Here is a 15,039-nt window from a genome sequence, read left to right as displayed (position 1 = left end):
TCATTGTATCACAATTCCAGTGGGTCAGAAGTTTACATACACTAAGTTCACTGTGGCTTTAAACAGCTTGGAAAATTCCAGAAAATTATGTCATGGCTTCAGAAGCTTCTGATAGGCTAATTGACATCATTTGAGTCATTTGGATGTGTACCTGTGGATGTATTTCAAGGCCTACCTTCAAACTCAGTGCCTCTTTGCTTGACATCATGGGAAAATCAAAAGAAATCAGCCAAGACCCCAGAAAAAAAGTCTGGTTCATCCTTGGGAGCAATTTCCAAACGGCTGAAGGTACCACATCCATCTGTACAAACAATAGTACGGAAGTATAAACACCATGGGACCACGCAGCCGTCATACCGCTCAGGAAGAAGACGTGTTCTGTCTCCTAGAGATTAACGTACTTTTGTGCAAAAAATGCTAATTAATCCCAGAACAACAGCAAAGGACCTTGTGAAGATGCTGGAGGAAACAGGTACAAAAGTATCTATATCCACAGTAAAACGAGTCCTATATCAACATAACCTGAAAGGCCGCTCAACAAGGAAGAAGCCACTGCTCCAAAACTGCCATAAAAAAGCCAGACTACGGTTTGCAACTGCACATGCGGACAAAGATGGTACTTTTTGGAGAAATGTCCTCTGGTCTGATGAAACAAAAATAGAACTGTTTGGCCATAATGATCATCGTTATGTTTGGAGGAAAAAGGGGAAAGCTTGCAAGCTGAAGAACACCATCCCAACCGTGAAGCACGGGGGTGGCAGCATCATGTTGTGGGAGTGCTTTGCTGCAGGAGGGACTGGTGCACTTCACAAAATAGATGGCATCATGAGGGAGGAAAATTATGTGGATATATTTAAGCAACATCTCAAGACATCAGTCAGGAAGATAAAGCTTGGTCGCAAATGGGTCTTCCAAATGGACAATGACCCCAAGCATTCTTCCAAAGTTGTGGCAAAATGGCTTAAGGACAACAAAGTCAAGGTATTGGAGTTGCCATCACAAAGCCCTGAACTCAGTCCTATAGAAAATGTGTGGGCAGAACTGAAAAAGCGTGTGCGAGCAAGGATGCCTACAAACCTGACTCAGTTACACCAGCTCTGTCAGGAGGAATGGGCCAAAATTCACCCAACTTATTGTGGGAAGCTTGTGGAAGGCTACTCAAAACGTTTGACCCAAGTTAAACAATTTAAAGGCAATGCTACCAAATACTAAACTTCTGACCCACTGGGAATGTGATGAAATAAATAACAGCTGAAATAAATAATTCTCTCTACTATTATTGTGACATTTTACATTCTTAAAATAAAGTGGTGATCCTATCTGACCTAAAACAGGGAATTTTTACTAGGATTAAATAACAGGAATTGAGAAAAACTGAGTTTAAATGTATTTGGCTAAGGTGTATGTAAACTTCCGACTTCAACTGTACCTTTACCAACACCTCTCTGTAATTTGATACTTTGTGCAAGGCAATTGATCAGCATTAACAACTTGTGGCTTGGGCCACCCAAGTGGCGCAGCGGTCTAGGACACTGCGTCACAGTGCAAACTGCGTTGCTACAGGTGCTGTTTCGATGCCGGCTGCCACCAGGAGCTCCATGAGGCGACTTTTAGTTTCTCCAGAAATAAATAATTCTAAATAACAAACTGACTTTATTTACAAATTAGTGAGAATGTCTCACCCCATGTTCAAGAATGGCCTTTTTCTCGCTCGCTCTCGTTTAAATGAAAACTATATCATCTCCAAAATATTGTTACTTTTTAAACAAAGCGATTATTATTATTATTGTTAATTCATTTAGAATGATATATTCTCAGATATTCTCACAGATCCTAATGAAAAAATGTCCCTTAGATATTAATTTAGAATCCTCTAAATGTAATTATTGGTGGAGAGTCCCGTCATTGAAAAAAATATTTTTTAGATATACTGTAGGCCTACCGTAGGCAAAATGAGTCTCACTAGCGTTGGGTAATGTGCTGTTAAAAGTGGTGTATGTGTTATTTATTTAAAAAGCATATTGAAGTTAGAAGCAATAGGATTTGAAGCAATAACTATTTCAGCATTGTTTCGCATTGCTCTGAGACAAGCATGGGGACTGGTCTTGATAAATCAATTATATTTTTATTTTCACTGAATCTCCATTTGGGTATTGGTTACACTACAATTAGGGTGTGGAAATGTTATGCCCCTTAGATATGAATTTAGAATCCTCCAATCCTCTTATGCTGTAGCCTACTCCCGACCGTCACGTAGTACAGCACCACATTTTCCATTCCATCCTAACAGAAACCCTGAGGGTTTCGTTTTTCATTTTTCTTGGAATAGATAAATCTAATTAATTAAGCTACATTTCTTAAAATCAATCCCATATACTATGTTCTTACAAAAAAGGTTTTAAATTCTATAGTAATGCCAATATGGAAGACTATCAAATGCTTCTCAAAGATGCCCTCTGATGGTCAAACTATCACTAACTTGCATTAATGGTAAAAATGGCTGACAATTAAATAACGTGCCATAGAATTCTGCAGCAGCTGTAACGGTCGTTGTGAACACAGGACCAAAATGCAGCGTGGTAAGTGTTTGTCATTTTTAATGATAAAACTGAACACTAAATCCGACAAGCAAAACAAAAGAACAACCGAACAGTTCCGTCAGGTGCAAAACACTAAACAGAAATGATCTACCCACAAACCCCAAAGGAAAACAGGCTGCCTAAGTATGACTCCCAATCAGCGACAACGAAGTACAGCTGTCCCTGATTGAGAGCCACACCAGGCCAAAACAAAGAAACACAAAGCATAGAAAAAAGGACATAGAACGCCCACCCCAGTCACACCCTGGCCTAACCAAAATAGAGAACAAAACCCTCTCTATGGCCAGGGCGTGACAGCAGCCTGCAAGGTGTGCTGCAGTATGACGCAACTTTTAAAGGAGGAAACACTGTACATGTACAAATTACCTTGACTAACCTGTACCCCTGCACATTGACTCGGTACCGGTACCCCCTGTATATAGCCCCGTTATTGTTGTTTTATTGTGTTACTTTTTATTATTTTTTACTTCAGTTTATTTGCTAAATATTTTCCTAACTCTTTTGTGAACTGCACTGTTGGTTAAGGGCTTGTAAGTAAGCATTTCACGGTAAGGTCTACACATAAAGTTGGATTTGATTTGATTTGATTTGAAAAGGCACATCTCAACAAGTGGTCCAGGTATCCTCATTGAAAAAGAGCTGAAAGAGGTGCCGGTTTAGATAATAGGTACAACTTTCCTAGAGTCCAGGTTAGAGGACAGAAATGACCAGTAGGAGACAGATACACAGTTCACACATTTATTACCAGACAGACATTCGCACACAGACAGAAAACAGGAAGAGGATAATAATGAAAGTGATAATGATGGTGATTAGTGATGTTCTGTAGGACAGAAGAGAATATAGAGCATGTATAACATAATGGCACTAATGAGTATATAATAGCAATGCTAACAGTGCTATGCTAGCAGTATTTCACAGCAGTAGTACATAGTGCAATCCCAAACAAATAGCAGTATAGTAATATAGGCTAGCAGTAATGGCAGTAAAGAAATAGCAGGGCTATAGGCTAGCATATATTGGCTATAGCATATATTGGCTAATAGGCCTTAGTCTATTGACTGGCATAGCAAAAAATATGAACGGTATACACATGGAGACTTTTAGCAGGGCTCACAGTGTTGGCTAATGGGGTTGCTATAGCACACAGTATTCCTGTATAGACAATAGCAGGTAGCAGTAGCATGCTATGCTACTGGTGCTGAGCTAGCATGTTAACAATAGCAAGGCCATGGCTGCAGGAAATGACCAAGTGCTCAGAACCAGTGCTGGTTGTGGGTCTGGCTGTGCTGTGTCCTCGGGGGATGGTGAAGGTTATGGACTAGGGCTGTAGCTGATGGCATTGGGCCTGTGACAGTGGATGGAGGGCCCAAGACTGGAACTGAGTTGGCCGGTGGGACCAGGGCTGGGCATTCAGCTCAGAGTTGGTGCTGGGTCTGGAGATGGGCCCAGGTCAGTGCTGAACTGGTCCTCAAGGACGCAGTGGACACTGGGTCCAGGACGGTGGTCAGGTCTGGTGACAGCAGGTCGACCAGGAGAGACATGGGTTGTGTCGGTTGGGGTGCCAGCTCAGGTACCGGTGGCTGCAGATTGGGTTGGCAGTCTGCAGGCGGAGGTGGAGCAGGCTGGAGCTCTGTTGGTCGCAGGGCAGGCTGCAGCACTGGCAACAGCTTGTCTGACTTAGGTGCTGCTCGTGGTAGCACCGGCTGTGTTGCAGGATGGTGCTTGGCCGGTTGCTGAAATGGATTGGGCTCTAGTGTCTGTCGTGTTGGAGGCTCGAGCACCGGCAGTTGTTAGTCTGGCTGCACCACTGTTGACTGGGTGACTACCTGGAGCGTGTTGGAAGTAGTTGGATGCAACTCTGACAACTGCTTGGCTGGCTCAAGGGCTGGCAACTGGAGCCGTGGAGGCTGGGTTGGTTCCGGCAGCTGGGCAGGAACAGGACTCAGGACTGGCGCTGCAGGTCTTCTAAGCCTGGGTAGTTTCATGTTCTTTCTAAAATAGTTTTGGTAGGCCTCCAACTGCCATCTGGCTCATTCCTTCCTGTAGGGGGACAGCAACCTGACTCAGGAGGTCTGCTGAACTTCCCAGTCCTAATTTTTTGCCAGCGTGTGTGCCTTGTCTGGGGCATGGCTTGTGGCATGATCTGCATCCCGTCATTACTGGTCATAGTCCAGGACAATTGTACCTATCCGGCTTGAAGATCCATGAAAAAGAGCAGTCTGGTGAAAAAAAAGGACCCATGTTTTTTTTGTCCCTTTAAGCTACTCTAATCCCATACAATCAGTACCTACTCAATGTACAGGATAGGATCATGAATATGTTGTATGGAGAGACAATTGATTTACAGCACCATAAGGTGTACTGTGGTGGAGCTAGCCAATCCTCTTCAGTCTGTGTAGAATGTTTCTAGGGCTGACCCTAACCCATGAATGTCGTATTTATCCTTTCCACTGACAGCTGCTGCACACTTGTGCTTTCACGTACCAAGAGATACAGCCTTATGACTCAGTGCTGGTGGTCAATAGAGGAGGGTCTGCGTCAGAGGTGACAGAGACAATCAACACTCTACTCTAAATACATTGCACGCGACCAATGACACTCAGTAGCGATTTGCCAAGAGGTTAATGCACCCCTGAGCCCATGCAGATGGAACTTCATATTAGCAATGTTGGTGTCAGACTGGGATGTACTGCCCAGTGATTTGATGTATGTCTGGGACTGAGGCATGAGGGACCATCATGCAGATATGTGAGGTGGTTTCTATTCCTGGAAAAAGCTGCAAGATTTTTGGTTCAAGTCCCACTCAGGTCACCCCCGAATTTGATGCACTGTTCTTATATTCTCCCTCTGGTAATGAATTGAGCTCTGGATACTCACTACATGTATGATGCAGAAGCTATTTTTGTATTCATATCACTCAATCACCTATATAAAGTTATACGATTAAAGTAAGTTCTGAGACAAAAATACTGTTTGATGTCAAAGCACTCAGGATGCCAGGTTCGAAGTAGACCAATATACTGAGTAGAATGGTGGTAGATTGGATAAATACACTGACTTTAGAGTAGGATGGTGGTACAATGGAACTTAAAAACCAATGCAGTAGATTATTGATCCCCAGAGGTACGGCAACTGATCCCCGATGGTACGGCAACTGTAGGTTACTGTAACACACCCCCAGTTCAATAATGCTTATTTCATCTCCATTGAGTCATATGTTCGAAACAATCAATCTTCCCACTTCCATGTCATTATATACCCATGTCCCACTATCTCATAAAGAAAATGGTATGTACCGTATGCCACACCAGATGCCAAACAGACTCCATACCCCCACCCTCTCTAAACACACACTCGCACGCACACACACACACACTCACTTAATCCCTTGGCCGACGGTGTGATTGCGTTTAACACATCCTAATTAAAGCAAATCAAGCTGCACTCCACGTCCTTCCCCAGATGCAATCAACATCCCACCTGACCTGGTGACAGAAAGCTCCATATTTCTCCTTCAGATCAAAGCGAAGAATTCAATCTGGCCCTGCCTTTTATTTATGACAGCAGTTTATAACGGCCAAGTGTGGCGGGCCGAGTAAATCTCTGTCACCACGCTTAATTTGTTGTGTACTTCAGAAGCGGATGGCAAATATAGTTGTCATGCTGAGTAATACGCCTTCCCATTAGTCTGTGATATAGGACTGTAGAAGCAATTTTCAGGCTGAGGTGTTGTTTGGGGAGCTCAGGCTGAATCTCCAGAGTGACAGTCTGGAAGGCTCTCAATCAATAGACCAATTTAGGAGAAAGGAGAAATGGAAATGGAGCAGTTTTAGCACCTAATGGGTTAAAATGACAAGTTGTGCCAGCAACTGACACCTCAACTCGCACCTCAGAGAGCTTTTGTTTGAAGGGATTTAATTGTTAGGCCCTGAAACATAGCCTTTGCATTCCAGTAGCAACTGAGTGTGTTTGTTTAGGTTTCACTCATGCGAAGCAGTCCCATGAGAGTTGAATGTAGGCTAATTCTGACTGTAATTGGCACACACTTATTTGCAGCAGGTGCGTAAGGATTGATTAGTGTGATCCATCCTGGCTATGGATCCTGTCAGGTCTCATTCCCCCTCTCATTCTCTTAATAGTCTTTGAGAACACCACACACACAGATTCTCATTTCCAGGCCTCTACCAACAATATGTCACAGAATGGAAATCATCTCCTGGCTACACTCTTAGAAACAAAGGTGCCATCTACAACCTAAAAGGGTTCTTTACCTGTCCTCAAAGGACAAGCCTTTGAAGAACCCTTTTTGGCTCCAGCTAGAACATTTTGGGGTTCCATGTAGAACCCTTTCAACAGAGGGTTCTACATGGAACCCCAAAGTGTTCTATCTGGAACCAAAAAGGGAACCCTTTTGGAACCTTTTTTTCTAAGAGTGTACACTACTGGCTTAAATCCTATTGTTCCTCGATGGATTTGATGTCAATGTCCTTATCCGCTGATTATTGCTGATTAAAGCATCTACAGGTGTGACAGACTTAATAAGGGGGACAAACTTGACTGCTTTTGGGAGAGGCCTCTTTTGGGATAACTTGCATCCAAAAATGAAAGGGGCAAAAGTTATCTCGACCAACATCAAAGAAGCTCTTATAAAACATTGACTCAAAAACAGCCCATTCGACTATTTCACAGAGTTATCATCATAGTTATTATCATAGTTCTACAGATAATCATATTCACAGGGGTATTGTCAGTAATAATCTTGTGATCATAAAGTTGAATTCAGCTGTTAACTCTGTTACTGTTAGCCCAATTGGGAAGCCCACTGTGGTGAACATGTCCAGTGCTATTATTTCAAATACCATAAATATGAATAACCCCTATGATTTAAAATCGCGTAGAGGGACCACAGAATCTTGTTTCTCATGGTCTGAGAGTCTTTAGGTTCCTTTTAACAAACTCCAAGCGGGCTGTCATTTGCTTTTTACTGAGGAGTTGCTTTCATCTGGCCACTCTACCATAAAGGCCTGATTGGTGAAGTGCTGCAGAGATGGTTGTCATTTTGGAAGGTTCTCCCATCTCCACAGAGGAACTGTAGAGCTCTGTCATAGTGACTATCGGGTTCTTGGTCACCTCCCTGACCAAGGCCCTTCTTCCCCGATTGCTCAGTTTGGCCAGGCGGCCAGCTCTAGGAGGAGTCTTGGTGGTTTCAAACTTCTTCCATTTAAGAATGATGGAGGCCACTGTGTTCTTGGGGACCTTCAATGCTGCATACATTTGTTCGTACCCTTCCCCAGATCTGTGCCTCGACACAATCCTGTCTCGGCGCTCTACGGACAATTCCTTCAACCTCATGGCTTGGTTTTTGCTCTGACATGCACTGCCAACTGTGGGACCTTATATAGACAGGTGTGTGCCTTTCCAAATCATGTCCAATCAATTGAATTTATCACATGTGGACTCCCATCAAGTTGTAGAAACATCTCAAGGATGATCAATTGGAACAGGATGCACCTGAGCTCAATTTCGAGTCTCATAGCAAAGGGTCTGAAGTAAGGTATTTCTGTTTTTACATTTTAAAACATTTCTAAAAAGCTGTTTTCGCTTTGTCATTATGGGGTATTGTGTGTAGATTCCCGAGGAAAAGGTTTTATTTAATCCATTTCAGAATAAGGCTGTAACGTAACAAAATGTGGAAAAAGCCAAGGAATCTGTATACTTTCCGAATGCACTGTATCTGTTGCCGGGGGGACGCTGTTGGTTCTATTTCTGAGTATTTCAAACCTTTTATGTCATCTGAGTAAGTTGTCTCAGGGGATTTTAATTTGGCTTACCGTGGCCTCAGACCATTTGAAGAATATTTGTCTTGACTGCAAAACCCACACGGATGAATGTAAAAGATTCAGCAAACTCCTAACTGATTGACCAAATTCTGACTTAAAGCCCCCACAAGTAATTGTCCAATGGTGGCTTTGCTAATGATCTCAGTGATCACTGTCCTATTGCATGTATTAGAGATATCAAACAGATGAACATTGATCCTCTTATTTTCGATTTAGGACAAAAAGTTAGTGCCTGAAATACTATTTCAAGTTTGGTACTGATAGTCCTGCTATGTCTTTCCCTCTTAGTAAGTTTGTTAATTTTATCTGGGATCGCTTACCTTGCCATATACATTTCAATACCACACTATGGACTTTATCCCAATAGCCAGAAGGGGGTGACAAGAGAAGCATTTAAAAAAAATATATATATTTCACCTTTATTTAACCAGGTAGGGAAGTTGAGAACAAGTTCTCATTTATAATTGCGACCTGGCCAAGATAAAGCAAAGCAGTTCGACACACACAACAACACAGAGTTACACATGGAGTAAAACAACATACAATCAATGATGCAGTAGAAAAAAATAAGACTATATACAATGTGAGCAAATGATGTGAGATAAGGGGGGTAAAGGCAAAAAAATGCCATGGTGGCAAAGTAAATAAAGTATAGCAAGAAAAACACTGGAATGGTAGATTTGTAGTTTGAAGAAAGTTAAAAGTTAAAATATAAATAATATGGTGCAAAGGAGCAAAATAAATAAAATAAATAAATACAGTAGGGGAAGAGGTAGTAGTTTGGGCTAAATTATAGATGGGCTATGTACAGGTGCAGTGATCTGTGAGCTGCTCTGACAGCTGGTGCTTAAAGCTAGTGAGGGAGATAAGTGTTTCCAGTTTCAGAGATTTTTGTAGTTCGTTCCAGTCATTGGCAGCAGAGAACTGGAAGGAGAGACGACCAAAGGAGGAGTTGGCTTTAGGGGTGACCAGAGAGATATACCTGCTGGAGCGCGTGCTACAGGTGGGTGCTACTATGGTGACCAGTGAGCGGAGATAAGGGGGGACTTTACCTAGCAGGGTCTTGTAGATGACCTGGAGCCAATGTGTTTGGCGACGATTATGAAGCGAAGGCCAGCCAACGAGAGCGTACAGGTCGCAGTGGTGGGTAGTATATGGGGCTTTGGTGACAAAACGGATGGCACTGTGATAGACTGCATCCAGCTTGTTGAGTAGGGTATTGGAGGCTATTTTGTAAATGAAACTACAGAAATTCAGCTGTGGCAATATATTCATTTTGACAATAGATATTTTGCTGGTTAAAGACACTGGGATGTTAGTCCATCTACTGAGGTAAAATTGATTTGTGTCAAAGTTTCTATATAAAATAAATAGAGCCGCACACTCATAAGCTCCACCACGTACCTTTATTAATAAACAAACAACATTTCCATCCTACAAGGATCATTGAGGTGGTAATCAGATATGTTGGAGAGCCTTGGTTGTCTGTGGACTGTAGTGGTCTTGTTAGATGTCCAGAATGGCATTCATGTGTGTCTCAATAACCAGTAGGAATTCAGTTAATTCTAACAATATGCTGTTCAGAGAATCAAAAAATGTAGGATTATATGAATTTGGAGTATACACACTAATAAAAATGTATTTTTTTGCATTATACAGTTAAAGTCGGAAGTTTACATACACCTTAGCCAAATACATTTAAACTCAGTTTTTCACAATTCCTGACATTTAATCCTAGTAAAAATCCCTGTCTTAGGTCAGTTAGGATCACCACTTTAAGAATGTGAAATGTCTGAATAATAGTAGAGAGAATAATTTATTTCAGCTGTTATTTCTTTCATCACATTCCCAGTGGGTCAGAAGTTTACATACACTCAATTAGTATTTGGTAGCATTGCCTTTAAATTGTTTAACTTGGGTCAAAAGTTTCAGGTAGCCTTCCACAAGCTTCCCACAATAAGTTGGGTGAATTTTGGCCCATTTCTCCTGACAGAGCTGGTGTAACTGAGTCAGGTTTGAGTTCTGCCCACACATTTTCTAAAGGACTGAGGTCAGGGCTTTGTGATGGCAACTCCAATACCTTGATTTTGTTGTCCTTAAGCCATTTTGCCACAACTTTGGAAGAATGCTTGGGGTCATTGTCCATTTGGAAGACCCATTTGCGACCAAGCTTTAACTTCCTGACTGATGTCTTGAGATGTTGCTTCAATATATGCACATAATTTTCCTCCCTCATGATTCCATCTATTTTGTGAAGTGCACCAGTCCCTCCTGCAGCAAAGCACCCCCACAACATGGTGCTGCCACCCCCGTGCTTCACGGTTGGGATGGTGTTCTTCGGCTTGCAAGCCTCCCCCTTTTTCCTTCAAACATAACGATGATCATTATGGCCAAACAGTTCTATTTTTGTTTCATCAGACCAGAGGACATTTCTCCAAAAAGTACGATCTTTGTCCCCATGTGCAGTTGCAAAGCGTAGTCTGGCTTTTTTATGGCGGTTTTGGAGCAGTGGCTTCTTCCTTGCTGAGCGGCCTTTCAGGTTATGCCGATATAGGACTCGTTTTACTGTGGATATAAATACTTTTGTACCTGCTTCCTCCAGCATCTTCACAAGGTCCTTTTCTCTTGTTCTGGGATTGATTTGCACTTTTCACACCAAAGTACGTTCATCTCTAGGAGATAGAATGCGTCTCCTTCTTGAGTGGTATGATGGCTGCGTGGTCCCATGGTGTTTATACTTCCGTACTATTGTTTGTACAGATGAACGTGGTACCTTCAGGCGTTTGGAAATTGCTCCCAAGGATGTACCAGACTTGTGGTGGTCTACAATTTTTTTTCAGAGGTCTTGGCTAATTTCTTTTGATTTTCCTATGATGTCAAGCAAAGAGGCACTGAGTTTGAAGGTAGGCCTTGCAGTACATCCACAGGTACACCTCCAATTGACTCAAATGACATCAATTAGCCTATCAGAAGCTTCTAAAGACATGACATAATCTTCTGGAATTTTCCAAGCTGTTTAAAGGCACAGTCAACTTAGTGTATGTAAACTTCTGAACCACTGGAATTGTGATACAGTGAATTATAAGTGAAATAATCTGTCTGTAAACAATTGTTGGAAAAATGACTAGGCCATTCTAAGACATTTAAATGTTTCCCCTTAAACCACTCAAGTGTTGCTTTAGCAGTATGCTTAGGGTCATTGTCCTGCTGGAAGGTGAACCTCCGTCCCAGTTTCAAATCTCTGAAAGACTGAAACAGGTTTCCCTCAAGAATTTCCCTGTATTTAGCGCCATCCATCATTCCTTCAATTCTGACCAGTTTCCCAGTCCCTGCCAATGAAAAACATCCCCACAGCATGATGCTGCCACCACCATGCTTCGCTGTGGAGAAGGTGTTCTCGGGGTGATGAGAGGTGTTGGGTTTGCGCCAGACATAGCATTTTCCTTGATGGCCAGACAGCTCCATTTTAATCTCATCTGACCAGAGTACCTTCTTTCATATGTTTGGGGAGTCTCCCAAATGCCTTTTGGCGAACACCAAATGTGTTTGCTTATTGTTTTCTTTAAGCAATGGCTTTTTTCTGGCCACTCTTCCGTAAAGCCCAGCTCTGTGGAGTGTATGGCTTAAAGTGGTCCTGTGGACAGATACTCAAATCTCCGCTGTGGAGCTTTGCAGCTCCTTCAGGCTTATCTTTGGTCTCTTTGTTGCCTCTCTGATTAATGCCAACCTTGCCTGGTCCGTGAGTTTTGGTGGGCGGCCTTCTCTTGGCAGGTTTGTTGTGGTACCATATTCTTCCCATTGTTTTAATAATGGATTTAATGGTGCTCTGTGGGATGTATTTTTTTATAACCCAACCCTGATCTGTACTTCTCCACAACTTTGTCCCTGACCTGTTTGGAGAGCTCCTTGGTCTTCATGGTGCTGCTTGCTTAGTGGTGTTGCAGACTCTGGGGCCTTTCAGAACAGGTGTATATATACTGAGATCATGTGACAGATCATGTGACACTTAGATTGCACGCAGGTGGACTTTATTTAACTAATAATGTGACTTCTGAATGTAATTGGTTGCACCAGATCTTATTTAGGGGCTTCATAGCAAAGGGGGTGAATACATATGCACGCATCACTTTTGAGGGTCTTATTTTTTAGAATTTTTTGAAACAAGTCATTTTTTTCATTTCACTTCAGCAATTTGGACTATTTTGTGTATGTCCATTACATGAAATCCAAACAAAAGTCCATTTAAATTACAGGTTGTAATGCAACAAAATGGGAAAAATGCCAAAGGGGATGAATACTTTTGCAAGGCACTGTATTGCCATATTTAGCCCAAAAGGATTTAATGCGCTGTTGCCACACAAGGAAACATTTTACTCCAGTGGGCTAAATCAGGGTCACACACAGTGTTTCCTGTTAGTCTTAAAGTATAAGACAAATACACCTCACACACATGGTTAGGGGCTTAAAAAAAGAAGACACCTGTACCGTGTCAGATATAGAGTTGAAATGTATTCAAATTTGAGTTTGTAACCCAATATCATACTTTATATACATTGCAGAAGACTGAAATATAACAAAATCGTTTCACATAAACACCAGATTTTTGGGAGTATTTAAAAAAAAAGTTTAGTAATTATGTCATTATTACTGTGAAAATGTCCTGGACCATAGGCAATATAATTATAACAAGTTCAGTGCTCAGTATTAATAGTAATATTGTTCCTTGTACCTAAACATGAGGGGTGTCCTCATCATTGTCTGATTGTGCATGGATAGCCACCTGAATAATGAGCCAATCATGGGGTTCCATCTGTCGTCTTGTCCCCTTGTGTGTTGGATTTGATGTGCTTCTCGAAGAAACCATGTGTTTGAGGTATTTGATACCATTCCACACAGCCATTAGCACAAGGCCACTCTCCCCAATTAAGGTACCACCAACCTCCTGTGCACCAGCTTCAAGTCCGGTGATCCGCACATTGAATTTACGGGAATGATTTGAGTGATTCTATTTTCTCTTTTACGAGTTTAATTATCCCTTCTGACTTAGCTTGCGCTGTTTCCAGGTCATGGAGTCGCACCTCTGTCGCAATGGCTATCCTCACCAGACTTTCCACTTTAGTAGAATAGGTATCCACTTTAGCAGTGAATACTGCCAATGATTAATTTACCGGTTTTAATTGTATGTCAATGGGAGAGATAATCTCCTCACAAACAATCTCATGTATAGCAGCGACCAGCTCCTTTTGTTGTCTGGTGTTGAGAGTTGCCATGTTCCCACAGTTGAATTGTGGACGGACAAATTCTAGTTGCTGGAGTGTAAAAGACCTGCTTGTTATTTCTTGTCACACAATGAATGCTCCATACCTTAATATAATTTTTAGGAAATAGGTCTGTCAATTCATAGTAATTTTGCAACAATTTGCAACATATTTAAAGGGATGGCTTAAGATAAATGTTCTGAAAACCCTATTGAATGAAAAATTAGATAGGGTTTTCAGTACATTTATCTTAAGCCATCCCTTTAAATACGGTGTACCTTTAATTACAACTTTATCGAAAGACTAGAATACATCGAGAGAATGGGTTCAGAATATAGGGATCAATGAAAGAAAGTATAAAGGCACAAGACGAGACCCAGATGCAGACACGGGAGGCAGATGGTTTGAGTCTTGATATTTATTAAACAATCCAAAAGGGGAAGTCAAGAGAATGGTCATGGACAGGCAAAAGGTCAAAACCAGTTCAGAGTCCAGGAGATACAGAGTGGCAGGCATAATGGTCAGGCAGGCGGGTACGGTGTCCAGAAAACAGGCAAGGGTCTAAAACCAGTAGGACTAGCAAAAGAGAATAGAATCAGGAGTACAGGAAAAACGCTGGTTGACTTGAAAAACATACAAGACGAACTGGCACAGAGAGACAGGAAACACAGGGATATATACACCAGGGATAATAAGCGACACCTGGAGGGGGTGGAGACAATCACAAGATAAGTGAAACAGATCAGGGTGTGACAGAAAGACATCTAAATATATGCATATTCGTCTCCGTTTCAACAATTGGTAAATTTAAAAATACTCTGATTTTGTAGATTATTTAGGCAAATTTTAGGGTCAGGAAAGTATGTTTGAATCATAAAAAACAGGTTTGGATAAACTTTACACACTAAATATATTAATGAATCATTAATACATTAGTTTGATTCATCCTGAAAGTTGCCATATTCAAGTACAATCCATTAAATATTGCAAAGTGTACAATAGGAGTTCAACAATAGTCTTATAAATGTACCCTTAATCCTCATTATTCATGGAACTCTATGACAACAGTCCAGTTGTTGTGAACCATGCGCCAGGCTCCAGGTTTAAACTGCTACCTGGTCTGAGTTCCATAATGATTCAAATAGACTACATGTCCCAAATTACTGCACAACGTTAGCCTAATATGATCCACTAATGCTAGCAACCCCCAGGAACAACTACAAGGACGTGAAAGAGGAAAGAAAGGTAAACAGAATGGAATGGAATGATGCAAATTGTAAGCAACAAATTGAAGGAAACTAAAGTGACAGTTCTAAATATATGTGGGTATTACTGACA

The sequence above is a fragment of the Salmo trutta genome, chromosome 19 (genome assembly GCF_901001165.1).
Source record: "Salmo trutta chromosome 19, fSalTru1.1, whole genome shotgun sequence".
Taxonomy (NCBI): Eukaryota; Metazoa; Chordata; class Actinopteri; order Salmoniformes; family Salmonidae; genus Salmo; species Salmo trutta.
Note: the sequence above shows the minus strand (reverse complement) of the source record.